The 12187-nt window shown below is 47.5% G+C and overlaps 1 long non-coding RNA gene across 2 annotated transcripts in view; it reads left to right on the plus strand.

Moving 5' to 3' along the window:
• The window catches only part of LOC137371856 (uncharacterized), a 59555-nt gene that overhangs the window by 26708 nt on the left and 20660 nt on the right, over window positions 1-12187 (plus strand). For both annotated transcript variants that reach the window (XR_010975292.1, XR_010975293.1), the window contains exons 2-3: window positions 4986-5094; window positions 6171-6250. This is a non-coding gene — a long non-coding RNA (uncharacterized lncRNA). The remainder of the gene's footprint in view (window positions 1-4985; window positions 5095-6170; window positions 6251-12187) is intronic.

The following is a 12187-nucleotide window of genomic DNA, read 5'->3' on the forward strand; positions in this document are numbered from 1 at the left end:
CCAGCATGGACTCGATAGGCCAAATGGCCTCCTTCTGCACAGTAACCATTCTGTGATTCTACCCATCGAGTCTTGTGCTTAGCCCAACACTGAAGAGCTGATAGTGAGCAGGCTTCCTATCATTCACTGCTCTGTCTAATGGATAACAATTATGCCAGGCCCATTAGAACTGTTTAAAATTCTAGGTTTATTTTTGAGTGCATTTTTTTTTTCTTTCATCCTCTGATATGTCAGCCACTCTCACCCCAGCCCTCCCTAGTTTCTCACAGAGCCTGCTCTGCAGTCAGTCTTGTAAGTTCCATCCTCGGCATGACGCAGGTCAGTGTGTGTAATAATGTTGCTGGGTTCTGCCAGGACAGGCATCTCCAGATTAATTCAATCTGTCGAGATCTGTTGTTAATTGAAACCTGTTTGGGGAGTGACTGGGTATAAATTATCCCAGCCTCTCACCTCTCCAGTCAGAATGAAGAATTAGTTTCAATTTCTGAGCTCAGTTTAATTTGCGAAGCGTCTCCTAGCTAATTTGGGAGCACAGGAGACTCGGAGCAGCAATAACCCTTGTATTAAACCTGACACAACTTCACTCCTTATAAATTTCACTTTAATTAACAGTTTACAAATCAAAACTGCCAGTGAGTAAACTATGGAAATCTCCAACCGCCCCCCACTTCCCCCCCTCCTCCCACCCACCGACCTTCCTCCATCCACCGGTTGTAAAGAAGACTGAACATAAATAACCTTTCAGTTTACAATTTGTCATCCAAAACTCTGCTGCCCATCTCTTAACTCGCACCAAGTCCTGTTCACCCATCACCCTCTCTGCTCGCTGACCTACACTGGCTTCCGGTCAAGCAACATCTCCGTTTTAAAATTCTCATCTTTGTTTTCAAACCTATCCATGGCTTCACCCCTCCCTATCTCTGTAATCTTCTCCACCCCCACAACCCTCCAAAATACATGTGTGCCTCCAGTTTGGGTCTGTTGTACATCCCTAATTTCCATCGCTCCACCATTGGTGGCTTCACCTTCTGCTGCCTGGGCCCAAAACTCTGGAATTCCCTCTCTCAACCCCACAGACTCTCTACCTCTCTCTCCTCTTTAAAGATAACCCTATAAACAGACCTCTTTGACCAAGCTTTTGTTCACCTGTTCTGATATCACCTTCTGTGGCTCGATGTCGTATTTTGTTTGACAATGCACCTGTGAAGTGCCTTTTTACTATGTTAAAGGCACTATATAAATGCAAGTTGTTTTGTTATTATTGCGCAATTTCAAAGAAGTCTTTCAATTCACACAAAAAGCAACTCCTTTTGTTCTTTTCCTTCCTATGTATCCACTCCCCGCCACACTTTCCCCTGAAACCGCTGTCTCACACTGCACTGCAGTTTCATTGCCATACGTGACCTTGGTTGGTGAGTAGATGCCGGTTACTTCATCACCAGGGGCCATCATGTCAGAAGATCTCAACTTGACACTCGCCCTCCAAACAGGAATCATCAGCTGGAGGTTGCAAGTCAGGCTGACTTTATTGATATTATTGTTCCCCCACTGCCATATTCTTCCATAAAAAACCAAGGAAAAGTGCTGCCTTTTTGGGGAGCAGGGTTTCATGGGTGATGCCAGTCTCCACTAGCTCACCCCTGAGCAGTTGTGTCAGTGAGGTACACGTGATCCTCTGAGAAGATTAAAGGTTCTAATCTAGTACTGAGGGAGTGCCGCTGCACTGTCGGAGGTGCCAGCTTTTGGATGAGACATTAAACCGAGGTTCTGTCTGCCGTCCTGGGTGGCCACTAATTCGGAGAAGAGCAGGAGAGTTCTCCCCATTGTTCTAGCCTATAATATCCCTCAAAATAACATCAGATTATAATTTGTCACATCACTTTCTGGGAGCTTGCTGTGCGCAAATTGGCTAGTATGTTTCTGACATTGCAACAGTGACTACACTTCAGAAGTGCTTCATTGGTTGTGAAGCACTTTGGGATATTTAGGAGGTTGTGGCAGTTTCTATGCTGCACTCCCTCTTGTCTTTTATTTCGAAGATGCTGGCGTTTTGCCTCAGGGAATCATTTTCACTTCACAACAAATGGTGAAAATAGGAGAGCTAAGAAGTGAGTGAGAATAAGTGAGGAGGAGGGGAGGGAGCCTGATTGGAAACCTGTCCTGTAATCGAAGGGGTGACCTAACGCTACACAAGGTTTCAATCACTGACAACGCAAGCTCGGCAACTGGGCCTCAGCAAGACATGATTTATGGGCGGACTTTTCAATCAAACGTCCCTTTAAACTCTCCGCCTCTGCTACTCCTCATTAAGCTGTGATGGGTTAACAGATTTCAGTAATGAAGTGGTGATGTTATCGGCGCTCCCCAGGGGTACGACCCTGCGGAACAGGGAAAACCAACTGATTTCCCCCCCACTCCGCCCACTCCGTCACCACCCCCCCAACCCCGTTTTATTTACACAGCAGGGTGATGACAATCCATCCAGCCTCGTAAAATCAGATGTGAATGTGCTGAGCACAGTAAAAGATAAACACGCATCGTATGTTCAGAGATAAAGTGGGCACGAAGAGGCATCAGCAGCAGAAATAAGACACTTGGAGGATGAGATTGGACCTACACACGCTTGTTGACGTGTTTCTGTCCGTGTATTGGTTAATATTTCTCTCTGTGTACCACATAACCTTTGTGCACTGGCTAATTTATTCACATCTACCTACTGCATAATATCTTCCCCTCTGTGCACCCATTAACATCTTTCCCTCTACCCACCAGTTAATGTATTCTCATTTGTACCGTAAGCTCGAATTCCCTCCCTAAACCCCTCTGCCTCTCCACCTCTCTCCTCCTTTAGGACATTCCTTAAAACCCACCTCTTTGACCAAGCTTTAAGTCACCTGTCCTAATATCTCCTTATGTGACTCTGGCAAAATTTGTTTGATAACATTCCTCCAGAGCTCCTTGGAATGTTTTACTTTGTTAAAGGCAGTATATAAATGCATGTAGTTAATGTTTCTATCTGCACTCTGGTTATGGTTGCTCCACTTGGATACTGGTTTGCACGTTTCATTCTGCGCTATTTCTGTGGTCAATTGTTTGTGGGATCTTGCTGTGTGGAGTTCAGCTCACATGTTTCCCTACATTGCAGCAGCAGCTACACTTCAAAAGTACTTTGTTGGCTGCAAAGTGCTTTGGGACATCTTGTGGTGGTGAAGGGCTCTTTAGAAATGCAAGTCTTTCTTTACTCCATTGTCTCAGAGTCCCATACCTATGTCCTCCAGCACCTAGATGAACAAGGGCAGAAGGCGCATCAGGATGTCATCACTCTCAGGTTTCCCTTCAAGTCACACATTTGGAACTATATCACTGTTCCTTCATTGTTGCTGGGTCAAAATCCTGGAACTCCCTCCATAACAACACTGTGAGTGTACCCGCACCAGACAGACTGCAACGGTTCAAGCAGGCTGTCACCAAGACTGTCGTTACAACCTTCCACCTGAACAACTCGAAGACCAGGGAAGAACTTCACGTCCAGTCCTGTGGCCGACCACTCACCTACGACCCAACGCCAAAATATCCTGGCATCACTCTCGACTGTACATTGACCTACTGGCAACACCTCCAGAACACCGGAGCCAAGGTCAAGACGAGAGTGAATCTCAAGGAAACTGGCAGCTACCACCTGGGGCAGCAGAGCCAACACACTACACGCTGCGTCTCTCGTCCTGGTCTATCCAATAGCACAGTACTGCTGCTCAACCTGGCACAGGAGCCGCCACACAAATCTGGTAGACATCCACCTCCAGGAAATCATGAGTATTATTTCTGGAAAGCTGAGACTAAGACCGCTCCGGTGGCTTCCTGTGCTAGCACGCATTGAACCTCCTTACGTCCGCAGGAAAAACATTCTCCTCAAAGAATGCTACTGCCTGACAGCTAGTGAAGCACTCCCACTGATAAAGGACCTGAAAAAAACTCAGACCACACCCCCCTGAAATCTCATTGCCTCTGCTAGAACACAGTCCATACCCTATAAACGGATGACAGCCTCAACTCTTGATGGTGCACCTCCTGGTTGACTGCTAATATCACCAACTGCAACCTGGTAACTGACCCATGCAGTGGAGTCCTATGTTTCAATGTCCCACAGAAAATCTGGACAGCCCTCAACCACTTGAGGTCGGGCCGGGGAAGATGTGGCCACTTGCTCCACAAGTGGAACATGAGGACCAGCTCAAATTGTAACTGTGGCCATCCAAGTCAGACCATCGCCGCATATTGAACTCCTGCACTGAGAGATCCATTCCTGGTGGAATCACAACCATTCACACTGCATCAGCCGAAGCTGTTAAATGGATTGTTAACCTCAACATCGAACTATAACTGCGTCCCCACCCCTATGAATATATATACCGACACCTTCTCGAGGGGCAACTAGGGGTGAACAATAAATGCTGGCATTGCCAGCCAAGTCCACATCCTGAGAATGAATAGAGTAAAAATAAGCACAATTTCTGTTTACGCTTCTGTGAGGTGCCTTGAGACAATTTTTCATGTTAAAGCGCTATGTAAATACAAGTTGTTGTTGCACAGGGGCCGCTTTATTGCAGTGAGTGATCATTGGATGACACTGAGGGAGTGCTGCACTGTCAGGTGCTGACCTTCGGATGAGGTGATAAACCGAGGCCCCGTCTGCCACCTCAGGGTATTATTCGAAGAGCAGGTTATTTATCCGTCGGCCATCATATTAAAACATTGCTGTATGTGGGGCCAACCAACATTTAAAAAAAAAAGGATGATCTGTTCATTTAATTCATTGCTCTTTTTGGGATCTTGCTGTGCACAAATTGGCTGTTGCATTTCCTACAATACATCAGTGACTACACTTAAGGACTTCATTGGCTGGGACGTCCTGAGGTCCTGATATAATTCCAAAGTCTCTCCTTTTAAATATTAGTAAATTGCATTTATATATCATTTGTCTACAGCTATCCAAGAGGGATCAACTACACTGACGAGTGTTGGAATAATTCTTCTGCCTCCCTTCAGTTAGAAGGACGACACCAAGAAATGGTTTGGTCAGATTGATCCTCGGAGGTTAGTTGGCAAAGGCTGTACTAATGAGAGCACTCAGGAACCTTGTTTGTTAAACTAGGTTTATTTTTATTTTGTGGTGATACTAATGGGATAAATTGAGACACGACAGGTCCCAGGTGCCTCCCTGGATCTCTCCCGGGGATCACAGACTGACAGATGCAATGGCCTTGGGCTGATCAGTCCAGCCCAGCTCTTAATGAATCCATTGTGGTGAGCTGACAGGCACTAAAGGTGCAGTCAGTCACTAAGAGAGGCTGCAACACAGAGCCTTCTCTGAAAAGCAACCCTGCATTCAGAATTCTCTTCCAACCAAAAAACCCAACACTTTCCCTTTATTGCATTTTTTCCCTTTCCTTTCTTTGCAAATTCCCCCTTGCAATCATACAGCACAGAAGGACACCATTTGGCCCTGCATGCCTGTACTGGCTCTTTGAAAGAGTCCCACACCCCTACTCTTTCCCAACAACCCTGCAAATCTTTCCTTTTCAATTATTTATCCGATTCCCTTTTGAAAGTTACTATTGAATCTGCTTCTGCCGCCCTTGCAGGCAGTGCATTCCAGTTCACAACAACTTATTGTGTAAAAGAAAACTCTCATCTCATCTTTTTCCAATTATCTTAAATCTGTGTCCTCTGGTTACTGACCCTCCTGTTAGAATAAATAAAGAGAAAATGTTTTTACTATGAAAACCCTTCATCTCATCATTTTGAACACCTCTGTCAAATTTCCCCCTAACCTTCTCTGCTCTAAGGCGACCAATCCCAGCCTCTCCACTCTCTCCACTGCCCATTTTTTTTTTAAATTGGCTTTTGGGATGTGATTATCACAGCCGAACCAATATTCAATGCCTGTCGCTTGTTGTGCTGGGGACATTTAGAAGGCAATTTTAAACCCCCAAAAATGGGTGCGTTTGTTTTGGGTGGGATGTTAAAAATATAGAATCCCAATTCCGAGGCCAACCCAGCTCCAACAAACTCACTTCCGCTTTAATCAAGGAAGGGGGCAACTAGGAAGGAGTTTGGCTATTTAAGTATTATAATGAGGTCACGTTCATCTGATTTAACTTGTTTTCCAGGCTTAACCATGGCTGGCCAGGTTTTCTGAGCCTTGGGAAACCTGGAAGCTAAAGGGAGGGACCGACACCTTCACGAAATGGTAAGTGCCTTTCTAGCACTGCTTGTGGGTCAAAAGGAGCAGGAGTGCTTCCTCCCAGTCCCCCCAAGCTAATCTTCCTCCAGCCCACCGTCAGATTCCTTCCCCACACTGGGATCCAAAGACCCCGCTACCTCACAATCGCCCTTCCACCTCAGATTAGGGATTGGACCCTTCCCCAGCACTCAGCAATCAGCCGACCTCTCCTCCCCCATTAACATCTGCACCCACATGCCCACTAACCCAGCTGCAGCAGCCCTGCCTCCTTTTGGCTTGTGGCCTCTTCCACAATATTTCCTGCCCGACAGGGAGGCAAACCTGTCAATCAGGCTGGCTTCCCTGGCGGGGAACTTGCTTGAGAAAATAATGCGCACTGTAGAGTCAAAGCTCTGAGACTTCTGGGTTCCCCGACCAAAGCTCTTCCCACCTCACTGCACAGTAGACTCGCTCCAGTAAATATAGGGGTTTAGGAGTCAACCAAATAGCATGGGACCAGAGTTGCGTGCAGACCAGACCTGGTGGGGGTGGCAGAGTCACTTCCCTGAAAGCCTTTAGGGAATCAGTTGGGTTTTTACAACAGTTGGGTAGCTTTCCTGGCCCTTTGCTGGCGCCAATTCACAAACTGCTGATAAGAATTGAATTCCATAACTTGTCATGATGGGATTTGAATTGACAGTCATAGCCAGCAGGCCGCAATACCTAGGCAGTAGCCCTACCCTGAATTTTGTTTTATTCGTTCATGGGATTTAGGCATTACTGGCGAGGCCAGCATTTATTGCCCATCTCTAATTGCCCTTGAGAAGGTGGTGGTGAGCTGCCTCTTGAACCAGTGCAGTCCATGTGGGGTAGGTTCACCCACAGTGCTGTTATGAAGGGAGTTCCAGGATTTTGATCAAGCGACAGTGAAGGAATGGTGATATAATTCCTAGTTAGGATGGTCTGTGGCTTGGAGGGGAACTTGCAGGGGTGGTGTTTCCATGCATCTGCTGCCCTTGTCCTCCTAGGTGGTAGAGGTCGCGGGTTTGGAAGGTGCTGTTGAAGGAGCCTTGGTAAGTTGTGGCGGTGCATCTTGTATATGGTACACATTGCTGCCACTGTGCGTCAGTGGTGGAGGGAGTGAATGTTGAAGGTGATGGATGGGGAGCCGTTCAAGTGGGCTGCTTTGTCCTGGATGGTGACAAGCTTCTTGAGTGTTGTTGGAGCTGCACCTATCCAGGCAAATGGAGAGTATTCCATCACTCTCATGACTTGTGCCTTATAGACGGTGGATAGGCACTGGGAAGACAGGAGGTGAGTTACTCACCGCAGAATTCCCAGCCTCTGACCTGCTCTTGTAGCTACAGCATTTATGTCGCTGGTCCAGTTCAGTTTCTGGTCAACGGTAACCCCCAGGATGTTGATTGTGGGGATTCAGTGATGGTAATGCCATTGAACGTCAAAGGGAGATGGTTAGATTCTTTCTTGTTTGAGAAGGTCATTGCCTGGCGCCTATGTGGTGCGAATGTTATTTGCCACTTATCAGCCCAAGCCTGGATGTTGTCCAGGTCTTGCTGCGTTTGAACATGGGCTGCTTCAGTATCTGAGGAGTCGCGAATGATGCTAAACATTGTACAATCGTCGGTGAACATCCCCACTTCTGATCTTATGATGGAGGGAAGATCATTGATGAAGCAACTGAAGATGGTTGGGCCTAGAACTCTACCCTAAGGAACATCTGCAGTGATGTCTGGGACTGATGATTGACCTCCAACAACCACAGCCATCTTCCTTTGTGCTAAATATGACTCCAACTAGCGGAGTTTTCCCCCTGATTCCCATTGACTCCAGTTTTGCTAGTGCTCCTTGATGCCATACTCGGTTAAATGCTGCCTTGATATCAAGGGCAGTCACTCTCACCTCACCTCTGGAGTTTAGCTCTTTTGTCCATGTTTGGACCAAGGCTGTAATGAGGTCAGGAGCTGAGTAGCCCTGGCAGAACCCAAACTGAGCGTCAGCGAGCAGGTTATTGCTAAACAAGTGCCGCTTGATAGCACTGTCGACGACCCTTTACATCACTGCTGATGATCAGGAGTAGACTGATGGGGTGGTAATTGGCCAGGTCGGACTTGTCCTGCTTTTTGTGCACATTGCCGGGTAGATGCCAGCGTTGTAGCTGTACTGGGACAGTTTGGCTAGGGGCGCGGCTAGTTCTGGAGCACAAGTCTTCAGTACTATTGCTGGAATGTTGTTAGGGCCCATAGCTTTGCAGTATCGGGTGCCTTCAGCCGTTTCTCGATATCACATGGAGTAAATCAGATTGACTGAAGACTGGCATCCGTGATGCTGGGGACCTCAGGAGGAGGCCGAGATGGATTACTTGGCGCTTCTGGCTGAAGATGGATGCAAATGCTTTAGCCTTGTCTTTTGCACTGATGTGCTGGGCTCCCCCATCGTTGAGGATGGGGATATTTGTGGAGCCGCTTCCTCCTGTCAGTTGTTTAATCGTACACAACCATTCATGACTGGATGTGGCAGGACTGCAGAGCTTAGATCTGATCTGTTGGTTGTGGGATCGCTTAACCCTATCTATTGCATGCTGCTTCCGCTGTTTGACATGCAAGTGGTCCTGTGTTGTATCTTCACAAGGCGGACGCCTCATTTTAGATATGCCTGGTGCTGATCCTAGCATGCCCTCCTGCACTCTTCATTGAACCAGTATACACTGACTTAGGTTTGATTACTGCGAGCAGTTGTCTGGCCTCTTCCCTGAGTGACAGCAGGCTCTTAGCCTGTCTAAACTGCACATCCAAACCTGGTTTTGCTCTCATCCAATGTTCAGGTAACACACCATCTCCTTCCCTCTTTCTTTCCTTCCCTCTTTCTTTCCTTCCCTCTTTCTTTTCCTTCCCTCTTTCTTTTCCTTCCCTCTTTCTTTTCCTTCCCTCTTTCTTTCCCTTCCCTCTTTCTTTCCTTCCCTCTTTCTTTCCCTTCCCTCTTTCCTTTCCTTTCCTTCCCTCTTTCCTTTCCTTTCCTTCCCTCTTTCCTTTCCTTTCCTTCCCTCTTTCCTTTCCTTTCCTTCCCTCTTTCCTTTCCTTTCCTTCCCTCTTTCCTTTCCTTTCCTTCCCTCTTTCCTTTCCTTCCCTCTTTCCTTTCCTTTCCTTCCCTCTTTCCTTTCCTTTCCTTCCCTCTTTCCTTTCCTTTCCTTCCCTCTTTCCTTTCCTTTCCTTCCCTCTTTCCTTTCCTTTCCTTCCCTCTTTCCTTTCCTTTCCTTCCCTCTTTCCTTTCCTTTCCTTTCCTTCCCTCTTTCCTTTCCTTTCCTTCCCTCTTTCCTTTCCTTTCCTTCCCTCTTTCCTTTCCTTTCCTTCCCTCTTTCCTTTCCTTTCCTTCCCTCTTTCCTTTCCTTTCCTTCCCTCTTTCCTTTCCTTTCCTTCCCTCTTTCCTTTCCTTTCCTTCCCTCTTTCCTTTCCTTTCCTTCCCTCTTTCCTTTCCTTTCCTTCCCTCTTTCCTTTCCTTTCCTTCCCTCTTCCCTTCCCTCTTCCCTTCCCTCCTTTCCTTTCCTTTCCTTTCCTTTCCTTTCCTTCCCTCTTTTCCTTTCCTTTCCTTCCCTCTTTTCCTTTCCTTTCCTTCCCTCTTTCCTTTCCTTTCCTTCCCTCTTTCCTTTCCTTTCCTTCCCTCTTTCCTTTCCTTTCCTTCCCTCTTTCCTTTCCTTTCCTTTCCCCTTTCCTTTCCCCTTTCCTTTCCCCTCTCCTTCCCCCTCTCCTTCCCCCTCTCCTTCCCCCTCTCCTTCCCCCTCTCCTTCCCCCTCTCCTTCCCCCTCTCCTTCCCCCTCTCCTTCCCCCTCTCCTTCCCCCTCTCCTTCCCCCTCTCCTTCCCCCTCTCCTTCCCCCTCTCCTTCCCCCTCTCCTTCCCCCTCTCCTTCCCCCTCTCCTTCCCCCTCTCCTTCCCCCTCTCCTTCCCCCTCTCCTTCCCCTCTCCTTCCCCCTCTCCTTCCCCCTCTCCTTCCCCCTCTCCTTCCCCCTCTCCTTCCCCCTCTCCTTCCCCCTCTCCTTCCCCCTCTCCTTCCCCCTCTCCTTCCCCCTCTCCTTCCCCCTCTCCTTCCCCCTCTCCTTCCCCCTCTCCTTCCCCCTCTCCTTCCCCCTCTCCTTCCCCCTCTCCTTCCCCCTCTCCTTCCCCCTCTCCTTCCCCCTCTCCTTCCCCCTCTCCTTCCCTCTTTCCTTTCCTTTCCCCTTTCCTTTCCTTTCCCCTTTCCTTTCCTTTCTCCTTTCCTTTCCTTTCTCCTTTCCTTTCCTTTCTCCTTTCCTTGCCTCTTTCCTTTCCTTTCCTTTCCTTCCCTCTTTCCTTTCCTTTCCTTTCCTTCCCTCTTTCCTTTCCTTCCCTCTTTCCTTTCCTTTCCTTCCCCTTTCCTTTCCCCTTTCCTTTCCTTCCTCCTTTCCTTTCCTTTCCTTCCCTCTTTCCTTTCCTTTCCTTTCCTTCCCTCTTTCCTTTCCTTTCCTTTCCTTCCCTCTTTCCTTTCCTTTCCTTTCCTTCCCTCTTTCCTTTCCTTTCCTTCCCTCTTTCCTTTCCTTCCCTCTTTCCTTTCCTTTCCTGCCCTCTTTCCTTTCCTTCCCCCTTTCCTTCCTCCTTTCCTTTCCTGCCCTCTTTCCTTTCCTTCCCCCTTTCCTTTCCCCTTTCCTCTTTCCTTTCCTTTCCTTCCCCCTTTCCTTTCCTTTCCTTCCCTCTTTCCTTTCCTTTCCTTTCCTTCCCTCTTTCCTTTCCTTTCCTTCCCTCTTTCCTTTCCTTTCCTTTCCTTCCCTCTTTCCTTTCCTTTCCTTCCCTCTTTCCTTTCCTTCCCTCTTTCCTTTCCTTTCCTGCCCTCTTTCCTTTCCTTCCCCCTTTCCTTCCTCCTTTCCTTTCCTTCCTCCTTTCCTTTCCTGCCCTCTTTCCTTTCCTTTCCCCTTTCCTCTTTCCTTTCCTTTCCATTCCATCCCTCTTTCCTTTCCTTTCCATTCCATCCCTCTTTCCTTTCCTTTCCATTCCATCCCTCTTTCCTTTCCTTTCCATTCCATCCCTCTTTCCTTTCCTTCCCCCTTTCCTTTCCTTCCCCCTTTCCTTTCCTTCCCCCTTTCCTTTCCTCCCCCCTTTCCTTTCCTTTCCTTTCCATTCCATCCCTCTTTCCTTTCCTTTCCTTCCCCCTTTCCTTTCCCTCACTCTTTCCTTTCCTTCCCTTCCCTCTTTCTCTCGAGGCATTGAGTACAAAAGCAGGGAAGTTATGCTGAACCTATAAAAAGCTCTGGTTAGGCCCCAACAGGAATACTGCATCCAGTTCTGGTCACCACATTTTAGGAAGGATGTGAGGGTCCTTGAGAGGGTACAGAGGAGATTTACCAGAATAATTCCAGTGATGGAGGATTTTAGTTACACAAGGTTAGGTTGGAAAAGTGTGTTTGTTCTCCTTAGAATAAAGGAGATTGAGGGGAGATTTAATAGAAGTGTAGAAGATAATGATGGGCTTAGATAAGTTAGACAAGAAAAACTGTTCTCATTAACTAATGGTACAAGGACTAGGGGACGCAGATTGAAAGTTTTGGGCAAGAGATGCAGGGGGAATATGAGGAAGCACTTTTTTAATGTGGGTGGTAATGACCTGGAACTCGCTGCCTGGAAGGGTGGTGGAAGTGGAGACAATCAATGACTTCAAAAGGAAATTGGATGGTGACTTGAAGGAAATAAACTTGCAGGACTAGGAGCATTGAGCTGGGGAGTCGGATTGACTGGACAGCTCTTTGGAGAGCCGGTATGGACTCGATGGGCCGAATGGCCTCCTGCTGTGCTGTAAATGACTCTATGACTCACACTCTTTCCCTCTTTTCTCTCTCTTTCCTTCCTTCTCTCTTTCCTCTCTTTCATTTTTGAGATTGTTAATTGTTTGTGCGATTATAGTCACATACCTGCATGGCGTAGCAAATTACATGGAGGGTGGCA

The sequence above is a fragment of the Heterodontus francisci genome, chromosome 7 (genome assembly GCF_036365525.1).
Source record: "Heterodontus francisci isolate sHetFra1 chromosome 7, sHetFra1.hap1, whole genome shotgun sequence".
Classification (NCBI taxonomy): Eukaryota; Metazoa; Chordata; class Chondrichthyes; order Heterodontiformes; family Heterodontidae; genus Heterodontus; species Heterodontus francisci.